Below are 24,428 nucleotides of genomic sequence, written 5' to 3' on the forward strand. Positions count from 1 at the left end.
CAGTTGCATTTTTATACACCAATAATGAAGAAACAGAAAGACAAATAAAGAAACTGATCCCATTCACAATTGCACCAAGAAGCATAAAATACCTAGGGATAAATCTAACCAAAGATGTAAAAGATCTGTATGCTGAAAACTATAGAAAGCTTATGAAGGAAATTGAAGAAGATATAAAGAAATGGAAAAACATTTCATGCTCATGGATTGGAAGAATAAATATTGATAAAATGTCAATACTACCCAAAGCTATCTACACATTCAGTGCAATCCCAATCAAAATTGCACCAGCATTCTTCTCAAAACTAGAACAAGCAATCCCAAAATTTGTATGGAATCACAAAAGGCCCCGAATAGCCAAAGTAATTTTGAAGAAGAAGACCAAAGCAGGAGGCATCACAATCCCAGACTTAAGCCTCTACCAGAAAGCTGCAATCATCAAGACAGAATGGTATTGGCACAAAAACAGACACATACACCAATGGAATAGAATAGAGACTCCAGAATTGGACCCACAAACATATGGCCAACTAATCTTTGACAAAGCAGGAAAGAATATCCAATGGAAAAAAGACAGTCTCTTTAGCAAATGGTGCTGGGAGAGCTGGACAGCAACACGCAGAAGAATGAAACTAGACCACTTTCTCACACCATTCACAAAAATTAACTCAAAATGGATAAAGGCCTGAATGTGAGACAGGAAACCATCAAAATCCTAGAGGAGAAAGCAGGAAAAAACCTCTCTGACCTCAGCTGCAGCAATTTCTTACTTGACACATCCCCAAAGGCAAGGGAATTAAAAGCAAAAATGAACTATTGGGACCTCATCAAGATAAAAAGCTTCTGTACTGCAAAGGAAACAATCAACAAAACTAAAAGGCAACCAATGGAATGGGAAAAGATATTTGCAAATGACACATCAGACAAAGGGCTAGTATCCAAAATCTATAAAGAACTCACCAAACTCCACACCCAAAAAACAAATAATCCAGTGAAGAAATGGGCAGAAAACATGAATAGACACTTCTCTAAAGAAGACATCCAGATGGCCAACAGGCACATGAAAAGATGCTCAACGTTGCTCCTCATCAGGGAAATACAAACCAAAACCACACTCAGATACCACCTCATGCCAGTCAGAGTGGCCAAAATGAAAAAATCAGGAGACTATAGATGCTGGAGAGGATGTGGAGAAACGGGAACCTTCTTGCACTGTTGGTGGGAATGCAAACTGATGCAGCCACTCTGGAAAACAGTATGGAGGTTCCTCAAAAAATTAAAAATAGATCTACCCTATGACCCAGCAATAGCACTGCTAGGAATTTACCCAAGGGATACAGGAGTGCTGATGCATAGGGGCACTTGTACCCCAATATTTATAGCAGCACTCTCAACAATAGCCAAAGTATGGAAAGAGCCTAAATGTCCATCAACTGATGAATGGATAAAGAAATTGTGGTTTATATACACAATGGAATACTATGTGGCAATGAGAAAGAATGAAATATGGCCTTTTGCAGCAACGTGGATGGAACTGAAGAGTGTTATGCTAAATGAAATAAATCATACAGAGAAAGACAGATACCATATGTTTTCACTCCTATGTGGATCCTGAGAAACTTAACAGAAGACCACGGCGGGAGGGGAAGGGAAAAAAAAAAGGGTTAGAGAGGGAGGGAGCCAAAACATAAGAGACTCTTAAAAACTGAGAACAAACTGAGGGTTGATGGGGAGTGGGAGGGAGTGGAGGGTGGGTGAGGGGTATTGAGGAGGGCACCTGTTGGGATGAGCACTGGGTGTTGTATGGAAACCAATTTGACAATAAATTTCATATTTAAAAAAATAAAAAATTAAAATAAAAAAAAGGTAAGAAAATGCTAACAAAATATTCTCTACATCTTTGATCTTTAATGAATTTAAGAAAATGGTAAAATGCTATATTTTGGTTGGAAAATGGAATCAAATATTATGTGACAAAACAAACTAATAGATTGACATAATAGACATATGCCATAACTTGGGTCAGGCTTTTTTTTTTTAAATGTTTATTTACTTTTGAGAAACAGAAAGAGACAGAGTACAAGCAGGGGAGGGGCAGAGGGAGAGGGAGACACAGAATCTGAAGCAGGTTCTAGGCTCTGAGCTATCATCACAGAGCCTGAAGGAGGAGGAGGTGGGGCCGGGGTGGAGGGTTGTTTCGAGCTGAGGAACCATGAGTTCATGACGTAAGCAGAAGAAGTCAGATGCTTAACCAACTGAGCCACCCAGGCACCCCTTGGGTCAAGTTTTTATGATCTAATCAACACAAAGTATCAATTCTCTTTGTACAATCTTAGGAAAATTTATTTTTTCATATAATAATCTGAAAAAGTAATTTGTTAAAATAAATGACTAAAACAATATCTTTATAATTTTATAAATATTATTAAATTGAAAAATAAAGCACAGGGGCACCTGGATGGCTCAGTTGGTTAAGTGTCCAACTCGTGACTTTGGCTCAGGTCATGATCTCACAGTTGGTGAAGTCGAGTCCTGCATCTGGCTCTGTGCTGACAGTGTGGAGTCCTCTCTCTCTCTCCCTCTCTCTCTACACCTCCTCTGCTCTCTCTGTCTCTGTCTCTCAAAATAAATAAACTTTAAAAAAAAAAGAAAAAGAAAGCACAAAATGCTTTTTAAAGAATAATGTCTGATAGTTCATTCTTCAACATAATTTAAATAAGACATAAGCTCAAAGTTTCTTTAAAAGGAGGCCAATTCAAAATGTATCATGGATTTAATTGTGTAATTATATTTGCAGCCTTAGATGGAAGAACTTCAGTAGATGCTGCAAAACCCACAGGTGAGAACTAGATTAATGATGTTGAAGGCACATGTGGGGACAGCAACCACTTTGAACCTATATTCTGTGGCTTTGTGCTTATGTTTTAGTCAACAGCGTTGCAGGCTATTGTCCCTGTTCATGTATTTTAATACTTTCATCAAGTGAATCTTATTTGTATTTACTTCTTGAAGAGTAAAATGAAGAGTGAAATTCTGAATGTCTAGAATAGATAATAAATATGTACATAAAATCCAACTCAAGGATTGTTCCAATACATAGTGCAAGCTTTTCATATTCAATTCAACCCAAGGTGTAAAACCAATGTCATCCCCATGAATGAAACATGGAAAGACTAATCCTGAGTAAGAACTATAGCCATCCAAAAGGATCACAAGACAGATTGACTCAGCACTGTTGTGCCAAAAGCCTTTCATGTGAGAGTCTGAAAATCCACATGGTTCCACAGCATAAAAATCACAATCTCGTTTCAGAACTTCACATTCACTTGGCTAGAAGACCTGGGACGCTCTGAGTGATCTTAGAAGCATCTCGTCAATGCTCACCAGGCTTAGAGAGGACAAGTACAGTGAATTCCCATTTTGTTGTAAAGACATGAGATAATGTGAGATTTCTATTATCCACAATAAGTATTTAAAAAGACATACAATAAAATTATAAAGACAAACTCCCATTTTGTAAGAATTGTACTGATTTCTCAGTATGTCCTTCACACCAGAGGAGAACAATCATGAAGTATGATAGGAACACACCAGAATTTAGCCTGACTATATTCAAAGCTTCAATTAATTTTAAATGATCAAACAACTGCACTGCCGAGACACAAGAAACGATAGGTCTTTTACATGATCCTACAAAGTAACAGGCAGAAAGAGGTCACTCTCTAAGGTCAACATATGCACCGCTAGATACATTCAAGAAAAGAACTTCACATAAATGGCTGCAGACACTTCCGAAGACAGTCCTTGTTGGCATAATTACTCAAAATAGTACTTACAAGTTTCTCCTCAGATCTACCCATTCTTAAGGATAAATAACTGATTCGATGTATTTTCTTAGACATCAAAGAATTCAGTTAAAAAAAGACCGAGCAGAGGTCATTAATCTCATAACTGCAACTAGTCTTAAGTAACAAGATCTCTTACAATGCAGGAGATTTTGCAAAAATGACATGGTGACCTGTATCTTTATCACCACCACCACCCTGAACATATTACCTTCACTCTGCCAACCCAAATGGGAGATTTCTGATTATAAACTTGAGAGAAATTCTTTCCCTCCCACCCCCCCACCCCCCCATCATCCACACCAAATTCAAGACTTGAAAGTGCTCTGGAGGGCGCCTGGGTGGCGCAGTCGGTTAAGCGTCCGACTTCAGCCAGGTCACGATCTCGCGGTCTGTGAGTTCGAGCCCCGCGTCAGGCTCTGGGCTGATGGCTCGGAGCCTGGAGCCTGTTTCCGATTCTATGTCTCCCTCTCTCTCTGCCCCTCCCCTGTTCATGCTCTGTCTCTCTCTGTCCCAAAAATAAATAAAAAAAAAAAAAAAAAAAAAAAAAAAAAAAAAAGAAAGTGCTCTGGATAATTTGGTTATTTCCAACAATCAAAAGAGACCAATCTCATATGGGAATATTGGCCAATAATTAAGGAGATATCAGTTGCCCTAGCAACAGATTCCTTCTCAAATAAGCACTGTTTTCATTCAGCAGCCTTTAGCCAAAAGGGGAATTAAATCACTGAAATCAACAATTCCTTTGTTTAGCAAACAGAACAGCTTTCCAGGTCTCAAGAAAACAGAGCCCTCACAGTTGGTCCAGCATTGCCCAAGGTAGCAGTTTAGTTGAATAAGCCAACCTCTTGAATTGCAGGATTTTATCATCAAAACCACCGCTAACAGAACTGCTAGCTTTTGCCAAAGAAACATGACAAAACAGAGCATCTCCTAAGTGATACTAATGAATATATTTAGCTTTCTAGATTTTAAGCTGACATAGAGAATGTATTATGTATGTACTTCTGTCTATATATATTGATGTAATTCCAGATGTCTAGCATAGCTAACTATTAATCAACCCACCCCATTAGCTAATAAATAGCTTTTTTTTTTTAATTTTTTAATGTTTATTTATTTTTGAGGGAGAGACAGAGCACGAGTTGGGGAGGGGCAGTGAGAGAGGGAGACACAAAATCTGAAGCAGACTTCAGGCTCTGAGGTGTCAGCAAAGCCCAATGCAGGGCTTGAACTTAAGAACCACAATATCATGGCCCAAGCTGAAGTGGGAGGCTTAACCCATTGAGCCACCAGGCACCCCATAAATAGCTTCTTATACTTCAGTTTATAGATGTAAGAGTCTGACCCCATGTTAGACAATTTAAAAAATATTTTACATGTGTCATTACCAAAACTGAGAAAAATGAATAGCTTCATTCCTGAATGTTGATATAACCTGACCAACTGAAGTCATGTCATTGCATTAAGGTTGTCTGGAGAGGGCAACTATCATTCATTTTCTGATAAATAAAAATAAAAATAAAATAAGGGGCAACTGGGTGGCTCAGTCGGTTAAGTGTCCGACTTCGGCTCAGGCCATGATCTGGCAGTTCATGGGTTCGAGACCCGTGTCAGGCTCTGTGCTGACAGCTTGGAGCCTGGAGCCTCTTCGGATTCTAGGTCTCCCTCTTTCTCTGCTCCTCCCCGCTGTGCTCTATCACGTTCTCTCAAAAATAAATGAACATTAAAAAATAAAAATAAAAATAAAAATAATAAAATTAGTAAAGGCTCACTATGACTGATCTCACTCAATAGAGACACATACCTAAACTCCCAGTGGCTCCCCAGGTTAACACTCTTGCCACAAAATGCTTATATCCTAGCTACACTCCAGGATCACTGATTTCATTATGTCAAGCTATCTCCATAAACAGTCCCCTCACCTTCCCAATCTTTCTCCACTATCACATTCCCTCTACAGTCCTATTCCCACTCCACACAGGCTCCCAGTTGGCCACCACTGGCGTGGGTTGCGGATTTCTCTTTCGGCAAGAAGACTCCATCAGCCAGCAAGTATCTGAATTGACCTGTGTCATGACCAGGTTCTAATGACCACAATCTTCACCCCTCTTGCCATCCTCTGACTTCCTAAGACCCTTCACATTTTCTCTGTCTCTGTGTGTCTCTTTCTCTCTCTTTTTGCTTATTTCATAATTTTTTTAAATTATAGGAATAATACATGTTATTCAAAGTAAACTGCAGTACTATGGAGGTATATAAAATAAAAAACAGAAAAGGCCCTCTGGTTAGAGGCTTGTTCCCCAGGGGCAGTCATGGTTAATAATTTTGGTGTGCAACTTTCGGGTATATTTTTTCTACATCGATATAAAATTTCTTTTTTCACAAAGAGGGGTCTTTGTTACTCTCACTTTCTCCTACCCTTTGCCATGCCTACACGGAGAAACTTGAGTTAAAAAAGTCAAATATGAAAGAATGGGTTCCCTGAATCCATCCCATCCCACACCTTGAGCTGTACACACCCACTTTGTACTTCTTTTTTTTTTTTTTTTTTAATTTTTTTTTTCAACGTTTTTTATTTATTTTTGGGACAGAGAGAGACAGAGCATGAACGGGGGAGGGGCAGAGAGAGAGGGAGACACAGAATCGGAAACAGGCTCCAGGCTCCGAGCCATCAGCCCAGAGCCTGACGCGGGGCTCGAACTCACGGACCGCGAGATCGTGACCTGGCTGAAGTCGGACGCTTAACCGACTGTGCCACCCAGGCGCCCCCCACTTTGTACTTCTTACCTCAAGTACTTTGTTCCCCCCGTGGCAATACTATACCATTTCCTTTTCTATTTATGAAAAATAAAGTGTCCAATTCTATGCTATTTATTTTTATGATTATGAAAAATAGAGACAAGGCATCCCCACTGAAACAGAAATGTCTAGTTATTTGTCAATATCCCCCCGTATTAACTGAGGTGAAATACTCAATCAGCTAATAACATTTAAAATCATGATTTCTCTATGAAGATATATGAAACTAGCATTCTAATTTACTTTGGAGCCTTTAAAACTGTACTTGGTTTTAATTCACATTGTCTCATTTTTAACAAAGGAATCATAACAAATGTACTGCATCTATGAATAATAAATGAGGATATTCTCCCTTTTCCAATAAAAAAAAAAAAACCAAAAAACTCATACCTGAAAATGGCTAAGGTTCTTTGGCTAGCAAATAATTCCAGCCAAAGACTGACACTTAACTTCTAAATCCACCATCACACTAATAATGCAACATATGATGCCAACAAATATGACTGCCAGGAGCAACGAAGGTTCTCACAAGCAAATGAGTATATCAGAGTCCCTAGGTGCCTATACTTTAGACTCAGATGGCCAGTAGAACCAAGCATTTACATGACTATAGGTTGCCATTACTCATTTAAATGTCATTCCCCAAGTCCCTAACTGGGAAACCGCTTTTGTGACCTTACAAATTTATCCATGATGAAGAGAGGTAATTCAAAGTCCTATTCTCTTTGGAATGTAGAAGACCACCAGACATTAATTAACTCTACCTAGAAGGCTTGGTTATCTCACATGCAGTACTGAAAAGCAGGGATATTCAACTCTCATCAGCAGCTAATATTTAATGAGTGCCTGCAGGGTATATGACAATATACAAGTCACCTACAAGGGCGGGCTCTAAAGGCTATATTAGTCAACAGTGGAAAATGCTGTTGTTACTCTATGAAATATACATGAAAGCTGACCACATTTTCTACTGAGCTCTACTTATGCGTACATAATAAAGTAGGGTGCCTGTTTCTTTCAATCTGTAGGGAGTGTTCACCTTTCAGCCTTCACTCACCAGACAACAGCTGTTCTTGTCTTCAAGTATTGACAATACTGTGCAATAGTGTCTGGAAAATAGGACTACTGAATACTCTTTATTGTTATAGGACAGTAAGGGATCAATTTATTTAAAGAGCTTTGGTTTATGTTAGGGGAAAAGTGTAATAGTGCTTGTTAAATTAATAGTCAAATCTTTAGATCAGTCAATATAAAGGATAGTGTAAAATTGTACTGAGGACTTTATCACAGAAATCTGAAAAACTTCAAATGCCTTGACGTTTTGAAAACTACAAACTTGGTTATGGCCCAGTGCAACCATAGCTTTCTTCTGCACGCAAGAGGGGGAAAACTTTGCTGAATTTAAGGTGTAGAATTATTTACGGCTCTTTACTTGGAAATTCTAGATTTCATAAGAAAGTAAGAGATCCTGCCAAAAAAGTGATTAGAGATGGGAGGAATCTAATTTAATCATTAATAAAAATGAAACTCAACAACAGCCCAACAGAACGATAGCAAAACTTTTGGCTGATCCATGTTCACTGGACACATTCTTTGTGGCCTCCTGATGGGGAACGAGAAGTGTGCGCACCCTGTGACCGCTGTTAAAGAAGGGGGCCTGACTAGACATTTCAGCTTCAGCTTGGGTCCAAATCTGGTTCACATCATTGGCCAACAACTAGCAGTAAGGAAGAACTGCTTTTTTTTTTTCTTTTAAGTTAGATATTTTATTTTATTTGCTTATTTTTTAATGTAATTTATTGTCAAGTTGATTAACATACAGTGTATACAGTGTGCTCTTGGTTTTTGGGGGTAGATTCCCATGATTCATCACTTACATACAACACCCAGTGCTCACCCCAACAAGTGCCCTCCTCAATGCCCATCACCCATTTTCCCGTCTCCACTGCCTCAAGAATCACTTTCGATTGACATCCTTGGCCACCAGGAAAGGATAGTATTGAAATTAACACTACAAAGGATTATTTTTTGAGAGAGAGGGAGAGAGAGATAGAGAGAGGAAGAGAGAAAATCTAAAGCAGCCTCCACACTCAGCATGGAGCCCGACAAGAGGCTGGATCCCATGAACCCAACTCACCATCGATTCCACAAGCCCAACCTGGTCCCATCCCACGAGCCTGGATGGCTGAGCCATCCAGGTGCCCCTACACAGGCTTTTCAAAACCCCAAAGCAGTCAAGTTACCAAAATCAAGTGATGATATTTTTGGCAATATATTTTTACCAACTTTTACATATACATAATTTTTAATCATCAGTCCTCAAAAAATAATAAATATCAACTCTTCTGGAAGACTGCAGAGACATTTGTTTCTTAATGAAAAGGCAATGAGGGTATTTTCAAACCCACACATGCAGCTTATTTTGATGGAAGGATGTAGACGTAATTAGGGTCTGTCCAGCATCTCTCTACACCTGATATTCATTCAACAGATATTTCCTGAGCAACTACTGTGTGACACGGGTGAGACACGAAGCCAAATAAGATACAGTCCTTGCCTTTAAGGAGCTTTCTGACTAGTGATGATGTGCTAGGCATGAGGTATGTCTCACACAGAGAAAACGAGACGAGTATTGCTTACAAGAGCTTCACAGAGGTGTACCTGACCCAACAGGTGCAGGAGATGAGATAGGTCAGAGAACGCTTCCAGAGGACGTTTTCATTTTTAATTTACTAGTTATCAATTTTATGTAAACCTTATCTGTTGTGAAAGAGTCTCTCTCCCCTATATTAGTTGATATGTTTTAGGTAACTGTAATCCACATTCTTTAAAAGAAACCATATTCTCTTGTTACAATTTAAAGTGGTAAAGAAAAGCAACTAAAAATAATTTTTTTTTTTTTTTTTTTTTTTTTTTTTTTGCAGGAAGGGATTCCTTTTCTAACCTCCCAGCATACCATTGTCTTAGAACCACAGTAAAGCTCCAGGAGAGCTGTTTTCTATTATTCTTCTATATCTCATCCTGTGATACTCTTTAACCATTTTAAATATAGAAGACAGACAAATAGGTAGTATGGGGAGTCAACTGACGAACTGAACACTTAGGTTACAAAACACCTCACACCCTTTCCAGACAAAGATCTTGCCAAACAATCCCCTGCAAAACACCGGTGAAAATTTGAATCACTCTTTAACAAACTTCGAGTTTTAGGAAACTGTTCAGTTTACAGAAACTGATGTAAAATGCATGTAGTGGGTACACCCATCCATAGAACAGCTCTGCTGTTTTTTCCTTCAGTTTATAAGGGATGTAAAGGGGTGGGGGAGCTGAACTTCCATAGTATCAAAATTTTTTTTTTAACGTTTATTTATTTTTGAGACAGAGAGAGACAGAGCATGAATGGGGGAGGGTCAGAGAGAGGGAGACACAGAATCCGAAACAGGCTCCAGGCTCTGAGCAGTCAGCACAGAGCCCGACGCAGGGCTCGAACTCACGGACCGCGAGATCATGACCTGAGCCGAAGTCGGCCGCTTAACCGACTGAGCCACCCAGGCGCCCCAGTATCAATTATTTTTAATAACTCCCTTGCCCCCAATATTTTTATGCTACCCAAAGAGACTAAATCTGGGGCAGTCCTTCTTATGCACTTCATCCCTCCCGGCACCTGAGATTACCACACCATCCTGTAGAGCGTCTCCTAGTCTTTGGTGTCATACCAGAATTGAAACTCTCACAGAGAGAGACTGGGCCCCCGTGGCTCAGAAAATAAAATGACTCGCCCACAGTCACACAGCTAGTTAGAACCAAAACAGGTATGGGTATCTACACCTGCTAATTTCTCTATTCCTTAGAATTCTCAACCAAAAAACTGCCTCTCGTTCCTAAGCATAAGAAGAAGAACACAACAAAATCGATTTGCTCTGCATTTCTCTAATATCCATTTCACTTCATCAAATTTAAGACAATCTAACACTTGGAACTGCATCTTAACATTGAAAACGTTTCCATTTTTATGTCTTAGTCTTTGATGTTATTAACATTTCACATTCTGTATGCATTACCCTGTGGCAACACACGTCTTAAAAATTTGAACCAAATCCTAGAGAATGAGAGCATCTGGATTTTTTATATCAACAGAGGGAAGAAAAAAAAACTGATGTGGCATCTCTCTCTTGCCCACCTAAACACAATAGAAACGTATTAAAATACCACTCACAGAATTTCAAGAGGACACAATTCAAAGGATAATAATAAATGCAGGTCACCAAGAGTTGACATTTCCATGACCTAAGCTTGTTGTATACTGTACCTCCCGCTCCATGTCTGCTGACATCCAGGAGTAAACCCTAAGGGAGTTGTTTTGAGTGAGGGTTTCTGTATGTCTCTTTGAATAGGAATACAAAGTGACAGAAAAATAACTCAAAATTGCTATAAAATGAATGGTATTTCCAAATGCGCAAGCAAACAACATGCACTTTAATGTAACACATTTCTTCTTATTTGGCAGTAAGTTAAAACATATGTTGTTTGAAGTTTATATAAAATGGATGAAAAGGTGTTATTTGTGTTAAAAATGAAACCAAATTACTAAGTGGTTTAAAATCTATGGCTTTTATTATCCAAATGTAGCCATTTAAAAGTAATGTCACTTGAAGAGTAAAAATAAATTAGGGTTAACAGTTACTGGTTTGCTTGTTTTTTTTTGTTTTGCTTTGTTTTGTTTCTTGATGAAGGAAATAAAGTAAAAACCTTCAAAAATATGCACTCAGTCATTACAGTTTCACAATTTTAACACAATTCCAAAAAAACAAACAACAAAGAAATTCAGTTACCCCTTAAAATCAAGTACAAATATTTTTTTTTCCTGAAGGCTTTTTCTTCTACCAATTACCAAAGAAAGAGCTGTCAAAAGCTTAGTCTCACTTCAAAAAGGAAAAGTCAATGGCAGCAAGTAAAAATCCGGTGGTCAAAATGTCCTCATCGGCTGGCCCTGGGAAAAATCTCATCAAGAACAACATCAACAAAAAGCAAAAATCATTACTATTAAATAAATTATTTTTACCACCAAGAGTTTGATTAGCACTTTGCAAAGCAAATAAAAACAAGAAAGCATACATACTCTTGAGTTGTTTAGAGACAGAAAGAACAGGTTTTCAAAACAGGACTGGAAGATGAGAAGTTCAGAGCCAAAACTTGAAGTTTTGTTGGTTGGTTTTTAAATATAAAGTATATCCAAAAGCATTTGTTTCTTAGCCCTAAGGTCCCTTGCATAGGTGACTTTCTTGTCATGTTCTTTTCTATAACCTATTTAGGATTCAAAGTGTTTTTCTCTTCTGTTGACCATTGCTTAATATAGCCAAAATAAGATCTAGTATATCTACAAAAGATCACATCATTTAGCTCTAATAAATACAATCAGGGAAGCATGTTTGGTTACAGTAAATCCTTAAAGTAGGTACGAGTGCCTTAAAAGATAAAGCTTTTATCTTCAAGTACTATATAAGGAATTGTAGCCCATTCTGAACACCGATAAATTTTTTTAGATTTATTTATATAAGTGATCTCCACAACGTGGGGCTTGAACTCACAACTGCGCTATCAAAAATCACACGCGCTTCCAACTAAGCCAGCCAACACACCCCAAACACTGATGAAAATATTTTGTCACGCATTACATCATCATTGTCACCGACTGGCAATAAAAATGGACCAAGTGGTGAAGAGGAGCTGACCCACAAACCAACATCATCAGTGACGTGGGCTCCAAGGAAAATGTGTCAAGAAACGTGTCAAGGAAAATGGGATCATCATACTCAATCGCCGCTTTTGCACAGCAGTAAAGTATACATCCAGATGCAAAACACATTACATCATGTTATATTACATTGCTTACCGTTATCAATTTTTTTTTAACCTTTATTTATTTTTGAGACAGAGAGAGACAGAGCATGAACGGGGGAGGGGCAGAGAGAGAGGGAGACACAGAATCGGAAGCAGGCTCCAGGCTCTGAGCCGTCAGCCCAGAGCCCCACGCGGGGCTCAAACTCAGGGACCGCGAGATCGTGACCTGAGCCGAAGTCGGACGCTCGACCGACTGAGCCACCCAGGCGCCCCTCAATTTTTTTTATTTATCTTTTTAAGTTTACTTATTTATTTTGAGAGAGAGAGTACAAACAGGGGAGGGGCAGAGAGAGGGAAAGACCGAATCCCAGGCAGGCTCCTCGCTGTCAGCGCAGAGTCCCACACAGGGCTCAGTCTAACAAACCGTGAGATCATAACCTGAGCTGAGATCAAGAGTTGGATGCTTAACAGACTGAGCCACCCAGGCGCACCTAATTTTTTAAAAATTTCGGAAACACGTTACATTTGTATTCTTATCTAGAAATAAGAGGAGTTGCGAAATTCAGAGCACTTTAGAAACTTTCAGTTTAATGTTGTCCATGTTGCGGAGAAGCAGTGACTGTCAAAAAAATTTTTTTAAATACAAGGTAAAAAAAAGTTTATGTAAGCTGATAATAATTTTAGGAGGAAATAAACTCTTAACCATAGACTAACCTTCCTTTGCAAATATGATCTGCTTCTGTCAACATTTCAAATAAATGTTGAGTATTAGTGAATATCCTCCTTTATTCTCACATGCCAGCATTCTGTAGACAAATGAAAACCAAAATGCTTTATGAGAGACACAAGTTCATTAATCTTCATATAGTCTCTGTGAGGTTTATATTTAATCCTTACCTGTTTTCTTCTGTCCCTCAAAATCAAATAAGTAATAAAATCATAATTGAGATCTAGATAACAGTATCTGCAGTACTCTAACTAGTGTATCACATTTCAAAGAGTTGGTCAGCTGGAATCTGGATTTCAGATGAATCAATTATATGTCAGTTATATCTCAGTAAAGCTGGCGGGGTGAGGGGGGGAGGCGGAGATGAACCAATAATGTTACTAGAACTGAGTATGGATATTTAATTTATTTAAAAAAGAAAGCAGTCCTGTTCCAGCGTAGGTAGTGATTGAGTTGCCATGGCAATGCAGTAGGGAGGTACCTGGTTCATGCACTATGGGTGAAAGTGGGGCTTAACATAAATAAATAAAATAAAATAAAATAAATGAGAAAGAAAGAAATAAGAAGGAAAGAAAGAAAGAAAGAAAGAAAGAAAGAAAGAAATTAAGAAAGAAAGAAAGCCTTTTCTGAATTTCATGCTTTCCAAGATTTTTCTATAAATTTGTTGGTGTCCCAAATAATGTTTATTCTCCAGGTACTTTTAAGGCAATTAGTTACCAATTAAACAAGGCCCATTCTAGTTGGGGGGTGGGGAGGTGTAATGGGTAAAGGAACAGCACTAAGAAAAGTATATGTTCCAGTCCTCGCAGTGACAAAGAACATCAAAAGGAGGTCATATATATAGTCATAAGAGATACAGTGACAGAGATGCACCTGGGTGGCTCAATCAGTTGAGTATCTGACTCTTGATTTCAGCTCAGATTATTATCCCAGGACCCTGGGATCAAGGCCCACATGTGGCTCCACACTGAGGGTGGTGCCTGCTTAAGATACTCTCTCTCTCCGCCCTCTGCCACTCTCCCCTGCTTGTGCATATGCTCTCTCTCAAATAAAAAATAAATAAATTGAATTGTTCTTGTTCTTCATACAATAATCCAGTTTTTCTATTATGTTACCATTATTTTTCCCATTCTGTTATAAAGTTTTCTTTTCTTTTCTTTTCTTTTTTTTTTTTGAGAGAGAACATGAGAAGGGGAGAAGGGGTAGAGGGTGAGAGAGAAGGAGAATCTTAAGCAGGTTCCACCCTCAGTGCGGAGCCCAAAGCGGGGTTCAAAACAGGGTTTGACCTCACAACCATGGGATCATGACCTGAGCCAAAATCAAGAGTTGGAGACTCGACTGAACCACCCAGGTACCCCTTATAAAGTTTTCAGAGCCTAAGAATCACAATTTTTACTTCTCACAGCAATTAGTTTGTAAAGTTTTTGTTTATTTTTCCATAATTTTAATCTAAGTATTGCAATCCACTATTATAGCTCATGAATACATTGTGAAGTTCTGCCATGACATCATACTGTAGAAAGTATTCCACGGATAAATAGATCTGGAAATCTTTAAGCTAAAGGAAGAGTGATAAACTTCCAAAATTAAATAGTACAGCCAAATAAAACAACACTGCCTAGTGAAATCAACTCAAATTTAGAAAAATAAATCAAAATTAGAGACATTAATAAAAATGTTAAACATATATAATAAAACAAAGGCTTTTTCTAATGTATAATAACTATCTTTGAGCTTAAAATATATCCTGACTCCATATTTTATAGAAACACAATTGAATATAACTTTATAAGTAAGTTATTAAAATAATAGTAAAATATTACAGGATTATATACAGGTAAATTTACACATTTCATAGCCCTAAAGCTAGACAACAGATACATATTAAAAACAAAAAACAAAAAAACAAAACAAAAAAAAACACATGGTTTTTGGAGACCTAATGCCATTAATGTTGGTATGAGATGTGTATTTCATTCCATTCCTTTACAGGTTTAAAATATTTCTCATACAATTACAGATAAGACACCTGAATTTTAGAGTTCTCTTATCTACAACAGAAAGCTTTACAAAGCTACCACGAATATAAGGCAGAAACCACGCAAAAGCTGACTGTGCCATGATATAAAGAAAATACCAAAGAGCATTTGGAGTCTAGCCTATAGGTCATAAATATGAAAATCTACCTGCTGAAGCAGAATTACTTCACTGAAGAAGACATGATGTCAAAGCCCTTAGAAAAGATGACAACCGAAACCACAGGCGAGCCACTGTATTGAGAACTGTGGGAATTTCTAAATTAAAGGGCCTCATGGTCTTCTGTCTATCCATTTGAATGCACAAAATGATGAAATTCAAGGACTTGCATCCATTTCACATACCACATCCCAGGACACAGATTGTGTCTGTGATTGCCTTCGCACAACAACCAACAAATACAAAAGGGAGAATTTCATTTGTCTTCACTCTAGTTAGCTGCTTTTGGCATTGTCATTAAATCAAACAGTTTCTATTTGTGGTATGACATAGACATCCGTTCCTATGACTCCAATGTGAAAATTACACTTGTTAAAAACACAGTTTATTTGAGAGAAAGCATACCAATGGCTAAAATATGAAATTCAAGCCTGGCTTCACTACTTGATTATAATTATGACTATAGTCCATGTTTTGACTTCGTACAATTAAAAAAAAAAGAAAACACCAGTCTCAAAACATTTGAGAAACTCTCATCTATAATAACTCTGCTATCAAGTTCTTTTTTAGTTGTGATTCAAGAGCAATTTGAAAATATCACTAAACTCCATGTTATCAGGAAAAAGAAATGATTTCACATGTTCATAAAGTAAGCAGAGACTTTCAAGAAGGTCACATTGTTGCTTTGAGAAAAATGCTATTTTAGAACAGGGAATACCAGACTTTTTCAAGCTTCTACTTTCTTGTAAAACTTAACTGTAACGACCAAAGGCAGGTGCCTAAAAGAGTCCCAAATTCTTCATCCTAATATTTAGTGCTCACAAGAATTATGTATTTCAAACTGATCAAATCTATCTACAAAATAGTTAAACACAGGGGCGCCTGGGTGGCTCAGTCAGTTAAGCATCCGACTCTTGATTTCACTCAGGTCATGATCCCAGGGTCATGGGACCAAGCCCTGCATCGGGCTCTGCCCTGAGCATGGAGCCTATTTGGGATATTCTCTCTCTCTCTCTCTCTCTCTCTCTCTCTCTCTCTCTTCCTGCCCCTCCCCCGCTCATGCTCTTTCTTTCTCTCAAAATACATAAACTTAAAAAATCTAAAATAAGAAAATAAAATAAAAGAGTTAAACACAGACACCCATCCCGTTATGAACTGCTGACTTCCAGTCATTCATGTAATGGCTGAGTACCAGCCATCATGTAAGGCACTGGGATTTGAAACAAGACAAGGTTACTCCCTTTTTTTGTTGTTGTTTTTAATGTTTTTATTTATTTTTGAAGGCGAGAGAGAGCATGAGCGGGGGAGGAGCAGAGTGAGAGGGAGACACAGAATTTGAAGCAGGCTCCAGGCTCTAAGCTGTCAGCACAGAGCCCCATGCGGGGCTCCAACTCACGAACTGTGAGATCATGACCTGAGCTCAAGTCAGACGCTTAACCAACTGAGCCACCCAGGCACCCCAACAAAGTTACTCCCTTAAGAAGCTTACAGTGTCTGGGGAGCAGGGACGTGGGGGACACAAGGACTGGTACTGTGGGTGCATAAAGAAGGGTGCCTGGCCCAAACTGACAAGTCAGGAAAGGTTTTTAGGGGGAAATTGTATCTCAGCTGAGCAATGTACGCTCAAGGCTCAACAGCTTTAAGTTCTATGACTAAGACCCCTAGCCTCGGACAGCATTCAAGTACTTTATAAACACTATCCTATATAGGTTAAGAAACACAGCACACAGGGGTGCCTGAGTGGCTCAGTGGGTTCAGTGTCCGACTTTGGCTCAGGCCATGATCTCAGGGTTTGTGAGTTCGAGCCCCACAGCAGGCTATATGCTGACAGCTCAGAGTCCTGGAGCTTGCTTTGGATTCCGTGTCTCCCTCTCTTTCTTACCTCCCCCACTCATGCTCTGTCTCTCCCTCTCAAAAATAAATAAAATAAATTTAAAAATTAAATAAAAAAAGAACCACAGTATACAGAATGTTACAGTACTGTTGTTTTATGAACAACATCAACACACACTATGAGTTTTTGGCTCAGTGAATGACACTGATTTATCTCATCTGTGAGCCACCTCCCCCAAACCAGAAAAAGAACATCCGGAGCTCCTTCTCCACTCCCTGGCCTGTTTCTCCTCTGCCCTCTACTTTAAAAACCTGCAAAAATACTCCTGTCACCTCTCTTTTTTTGTTAAACGTGTTTGCTGAAGTACAACCTACATCCAGAAACATGAAAAAACAATAAAATCATTGATGAAAAAATCCTCACAAGTTGAACACACCCACATAATCATCACCCAGTTTAAGAAATGGAATATTCCCCACACCCTTTAAGCTTCCCTTGTGCCCTTTCTCTCCTCCCCAGATGTAACCAGCACTCTGATCTCAACATTACAGTTTTGCCATCCTTTGAATTTTCTACAAGTGGAATCACACAGTGGGCATTACTCTGAGTCTGGCATCGTTTGCTCAACATTATGTTTGTGACCGTCATTGAGGATGTTGTGTGTAGAAGTAGCTGATTCATTTTCTTTGCTTTTATAATAAAGTATTCCATTGCACGAATGAACCACCATATGTATTCAGTGTTGATGGGCATTTGTGTTATTTCCAGTGTTTTGCTGTATTAATAATGTTACGAACATACTTCTATATGTCTTTTGGTGCACATATACACACATTTCTGTACGGTCTATTATCCTTAAGGGAAATTGACAGGTAACGGGATGCTTATAGGTTCAACTTTAGTAAATAGAGTTTCCAGATGGTTTTTGCCACTTCTATCAGTTGTATGAGTTTTGTGCGCTTTGCGTCCTTATCAGTACTTGCTTTTGTTAGTTTTCAAAAAAATTTTAGCCATTCTCTTGGGAGTGGTGTATTGCTATCTTATTATGGTTTTAATTTGCATTTCCCTGGTGACTATTTAGGTTTAGTATCTTTTTCTGTGTTTATTGGCCATTGGATATCCCGTTTGTGAAGTGCCTGACCACATCTTCTGCATTTGTGAAATTAGGTTTTCTTTTTCCATTGATTTGTAAGAATCTGTTATATATTCTGAAAACAAGTCCTTAGTAAGCTATATGTATTGCAAATATTCTCTCCTATTCTATAACTTACCTCTTCCCTTTCTGAACATCAGTAAGAGAAGCTCCTAATTATCATGTAGACCAATTTATCAGTCTTTTTCTATGTGGTTGTTTTCATCCTGTTTAAGAATTCTTGGCCTACCTCAGGGTCATGAAGATACTCTTACATATTTTTGTTATCAGCATTATTGTTTTATGCTTCACATTTAGACCTTTAATCCACTTGGAATTGATATTTGTAGATGATGTGAGGTAAGGGATCATGATTTTTTTTTCCTCTAAGGCTATCCTGCTAGCTCAGAATGCTTGATTGATTGTTTCCTTATTGATTGCTCAAGCATAGAATGTTTTACTGAAAATTCCACCTATCTCTATTGTTCTGTAGTGACACCTATGTCATAAATCAAGCTTCCAGATACATATGGGTCTGTTTTTGGACCCCACACTATTCCATTAGATTTCGTCGTCTTAGACATCGTCAACATTTAAAGCAACACCACACTTTCTTAATTCCTATAGCTCTATAATAAGCCTTGATATCTGGTATTGTAAATCGCCCTTCTTTTTCTTCAAGATTATCTTGACTATCATTGGTCCTTTGCATTTCTGTATAAGTATCAGACTCATTGGTCAATTTCTGCTAAAAGTACCTCAACTGTCTCCCTCCCAATTGCCCAGACCACCTTCTCCTCGTGAGGACTCGGTGTAATAAGGAGTACTAAGTTCTGCAGAGAAGGCATGAGGTACCAGTATGAGGGGTTTCAGACTGGAGGTTCATGGCACAGGCTGAGGAGCAAGCCCTTACTTCTTAGAAATGTGCTTGTGTCCCTTAGAGATTTTTTTAAAGAGACAGCTATCCAGACTTCTCTCCAAATACACTTTTATGATAATTGCCAGTATCATGTACTTTCTAAAGTCTCAGGGTATATTCAGAAGTTCCAATTATATCACCCTTGAAAAACAAGGGGAATCACCAACTTCGTAGAATTTTAGAAGGCAAAGGGTTTTCTGGGATTACCTCTCTTTTGATTAAATCCAGTTTTACTTGAATATCAGATTTTAAAGTGAAATTCTCACATAATCATTATTGTTTTATATTATTATAAGAACTGCAACAGCATTATTTTCCCTTAGAACTTCGACTGAATAATGACTTTCATATGTTCTGACAGCTTTGGGGGAGTGGTTTATTCATTTTTTTAGTAATCTCTACAATCAAGACTCTGACTCAAGACTCTACTGACGGAACCGGCCAGTCACCTCCGTTCTTATAGCTTTGAATTCTCAATGCCCAACTTACAAGCAAACTTTAGAAGTACAAACAGTCTAAAACTAGAAGTCAAGAATTTAGGATTCCGGTTTGAGCTATGCCATCAAGTGTTTATAACTACTCAGATTTTCTATATATGAAAGAACAACTGTATTGCCTGTGTTTCATCTATTATATCAACTGGGTGATGATTTTAAGGCTAGTGCAATCCATTAGACTACAAAGGACTTCAGGAAAGGGACAGTTGAATCCCTACACAGTAAAAATAGTAAAACATAATAATTGTGGTTGAATTCATGAGCAATTAATTTTATCTCATCAATGTTTTTCTGAAAGAACATGTGAGACTAAGAAAAATACTTAACCTGAATGGGAACTGTCTTAAAATGTCAAGTAGGGAAACTAAATTTCACACTGGGTTTTGTTCTCCCCATGGTTGACGGGTGGTATATCCATTTAGATGAGTGAGTAGATGGGGCTGGTCAGTCAGGCCTGAAGGGGAAAATGTCAATTGCAGGGTTCTTCGCTCTATCTTCATCCAGTGTAAGCATGTCCTGCCCATGGTGTCTGTGCTATGTACACTTGTTGATTTGATGTGAGAGCATTCAAAACTAGAGCACTAATATCATAATTCTTTACAATATCGGTGGTACATTTTAAAATGTGAATTTTAGGGGTGCCTGGGTGGCTCAGTTGGTTAGGCGTCCGACTCTTGATTTTGACTCAGGTTATGATCCCATGGTTTGTGAGTTCGAGCCCCGTTGTCAGGCTCTGCACTGACAGTGCGGAGCCTTCTTGGGATTCTCTCTCTCCATCTCTCTCTGCCCCTCCCCCACTTGCTTGCACGTGTGCTCAAAATTAATACATAAACATTAAAAAGAAAAAAAACTGAAATATGAACTTTAAGCAGAGCCTGATCTATATGCCCATGGGTTGGAAATGGCCCTTTTGTGGGCCGTGGGACCAGATACATATGGAGACAATGTGCCATCCATGAAGGGAGAGAAGAATTCCCCCAAATACTGGAATATCTGGCATGTTTATGGTACTAATTGACCTTTCCAACCATCATTCTACCATATACAGAAAAAAAACAAAAAAACAAAAAAACAAAACCATGTCCATTAGTAATACCCAAGGTGAATTCTATGGAGTGTCAGACCTGTGAAAGAACAAGGCTCTCCTACAGTAAATAATAAAACTGTTTTTGAGGGTCCAGGAATTTGTAGGAAGCCACTCAGAGAAAAAATTTCTTGAGGTCCTACTCTTTTAAATTATATGACTCAGAAAATAACTATGCTTACATAACATTTTAGCTAAATGTTGATAATAAATACCCTTACTTAAATTTACAGAATTGATATTAACAAACTCTCATTTGTCTGTAACCCAAGCAATCAGAAAGTGCAATCATGATCAAACTCTTTCCCCATAAAACAAGATGCTAAAATAGCAACAGATGCTCAGGATGGTAATCAATGAGACTAAAGATCACAATCGGCCTCCTGAGTAATTTTTTAGAAGCAATTACTTTTAGTGTATGTTAAAGTTAAGTTTCTCTGATTATATTCTAATGATTATAAAGCTGGTCACATGTATAGTCTATACACATGGCTAATTGGCTAAACAGAACAATTCAATTGATGAGAAGTTCCACTCACCAACCATTACATAGAATCAAGGGTTTAATGTACCTGCTGCTTTTCTCAAAGTCAGACTATCAGTTACTGTGCTTCCTCCCTTAAAAATCTTTCCCTACCAGTGTAGTACACTATTCTGTAAGCCCTAAAATTCCCCTCAAAATATGTGAGCTAATCTTATCCTGTCCTTTCAAACCTTAAGTAGTTTCTATGAACATCTTCTTTAGGTGATATTTTATTAATATTAAAGTTCACTATCATTGAATATGGGAAAATAAAATACAAATTAATTTTGAAATAAATTGGCAAGATTTTTAAGTATAAGGAAGTAAAAACAAATGCTAATACGTGGGTTTAAATGAGTCTAAATCAGTCAAGCTTAACCAAATAGCTCATTTTCCACATTTATGATGCCTAAAATATTTTTGCTATATTTTTAAAGCCTACATACATTTTAAATGCTGAAAACAACTCCAAGAATTCATAATATCGGACTCATAGAAAGCTTTGTTATTCGCCAAAATAACTTTACTTTCAAAAAGTAAAATCAATGTTAAATATCTTGTTAAGTAGCAATATAAATTCATTAAAATACTTCATAAAATTTATGAACTAGAGCAAAGTGATCAGCTTTACATGTTCACTATATGAGAAACTAACAAATTGGGATTGATTTTAACTAAGTTTCTAAATAAGAATTGTCCAAAATATGGAATTTATGTTATAATATCTTGGTGTATATCTGGCTGAAATATTTTTGGAGAGGACATAGTGCTTCCAGATAACCGAGAGAGCCTTGTCTTAAGTGATGATCATTGTTATGCAGCCAGCTGGTTTAAATATGCTAAAAACAACAAGGACAAAAGAGATATATTTGCACATAATTAAATTGCTATGCCACCAAAATCAGCTTTATATGAGCACATATTAAAAGTATTCAAAAATAAATTGACTTGTATTTTTGCTCCTAGGAGCTGCTTTAAAAACAACTTAGGTTTGTTATGTAGCAGACAATGCACAACAATGTAACTATTCAGATCATGGAAGATTCCTAGCAAACTTTTTTGCTTTTACCATTGTTTCCTTTCATAACCCATCAAATGGGATATGTAGGTATATATACCATCATTCTTTATGAAAAACACCACTCTGAACAAACAGATAAATAAATGTTTTGATATATGGATGAACAATATAGGCATATATCTCTTGTATGATCCAAATATTCCATAGCTCATAAAGCTACATTTCCTTTATCTACAAGAAACGCACATATGCATGTCTGTGTATATGTACAATGCATATAGATCTGTATGTTCTAATTTAAGAGTTCAATAATCTATTTACCTAACAAGCAGATTAATTCCAAAAACTAAGATTCAACAGAGTTAAAAGGTATCTAATTAATAAAAATAGATGAGCTCCAATATCCGAGAATAAGTTTAACCTATTGCCTTCAAAATATATTAGGATACTTATATAGTACAGTTAATTTACTATTCTGTTATCTCAAATGATAAATACAGAGAACTTAGTCTTTTCTAAATTAAAAAGAAGATAGGATTCCCAGACTTTGATGTTAATTTGAATAAATTATCCTTTTTAAGTTCTGGAATAACTAATTTGAACAATAAGACAAAGGTTGCCAAATTTCTCAACAAACATTTCAGAGGCAGGCTTAACTCTATTTTAACTTGAACCAAAAACTAGTTTCATTTAGGATTTTGCGAGTGTGAATTAAACAAAATAACAGTCAGGGAAAATTGTTTTTAAATAATCACTTTGACCATTAAAATTAAATGAGTAACAATCTTTCTACCGAATATGGGGTTTATTTGGGACAGGTGGAGGGGTGTGTGTGTGTGTGACCAGCCACACTAATAATGACTGCTTCTTCTCAGAAGCAAGAGGTGACTGAATTGCTCGAAGAGTACTTAGTTGCTGAGTTCTCAGTCAACTAATAGGAAACTACAGTATTATTCAAAACTCCTTTTATTAAAGACAGTTACAAAATCACTCTTTTATAGGTGCTACAATTTGGTTCAAAGCCTCCTAGAAGCTGAATGGCAATGTTAAACCATTAACCACTCAGCTCCTGAACGTGAGGAAAATTATGCTTGTATAGCAAGTAAGATTTCCCTCCCAAGATTGCAGGAGCAGTAAAAATTAACAATGAATTATTCTTGTATGGGGGGGGGGGGTGGAGCAGTGGAAGGAAAAGGAAAAAATAGTTTCTATCATGTCTTTCCCTCAGATTACCTAAAGATTTATACTTCATAATGTAACACCATAAAATTAAGGCTGTGGACACATGTTTGGGGACACAATTTAAAATATAAAATGGAACTTAGAAGAAAGATAAGCTACTTAAATCTTAAAAGAGAAACTAAAAACTAATGGTAATTTTCTGATGTATCACATTTCAAAGAAGAGCCCTTACAGTATAAGGATCCCATGAGTTCATGACAGCTTTATTCTTAGACCCACAAATCAAGCCATTGTTCTGCTCTGAATCTGCGGGAACTGCTGCCACCTATAGGCTCTAACGATAATGGCAGTGTTTTACTCAGCAGTACCCTCTATTGGGGACAGAAATGTGCTGAATGTGTAAGCACTTTTCTTAACAGCAGGTGGCCTCACTTTTGCTACAGATTTACCTCAAAGACGTTGGTTTAAAAGCTTTTTCGTGTTTTGTAAAATAAACTCCAACTTCTGCCTGAATCTGAAGTTGCCAGGTGATTTGAGAAGGAAAAAACACAGTCTTGAACTCTGCAAATTCACATCCATAAACAGCTTTACAAAGTCGTTCTCCAGTTGCTAATCTGATGTCACTTAGTGCCACACTGTACCAACAAGGCCACAAAAGAGAGAGACTTTCTGCTGAGAGTCACTGCAAAGGGGTAAGATGAAAGTGTTTTTAGAGTGTAGAATGCCAGTTACCAGAGTTAGTCCCATCTTCCTGGAATTTATTAAACAGGTACTCTACAATGAAATAACCAGAAAGCTGACAGCTTCTTGTGAAATTCTTAGGTG

The 24,428-nt window shown here is 37.7% G+C and overlaps 1 protein-coding gene across 5 annotated transcripts in view; it reads right to left on the reverse strand.

Moving 5' to 3' along the window:
* Nucleotides 1–24,428, reverse strand: part of CAMKMT (calmodulin-lysine N-methyltransferase) — a 408,282-nt gene that overhangs the window by 250,712 nt on the left and 133,142 nt on the right. The gene's annotated exons all lie outside the window — the stretch shown is intronic.

The sequence above is a fragment of the Neofelis nebulosa genome, chromosome 9 (assembly GCF_028018385.1).
Source record: "Neofelis nebulosa isolate mNeoNeb1 chromosome 9, mNeoNeb1.pri, whole genome shotgun sequence".
NCBI lineage: Eukaryota > Metazoa > Chordata > Mammalia > Carnivora > Felidae > Neofelis > Neofelis nebulosa.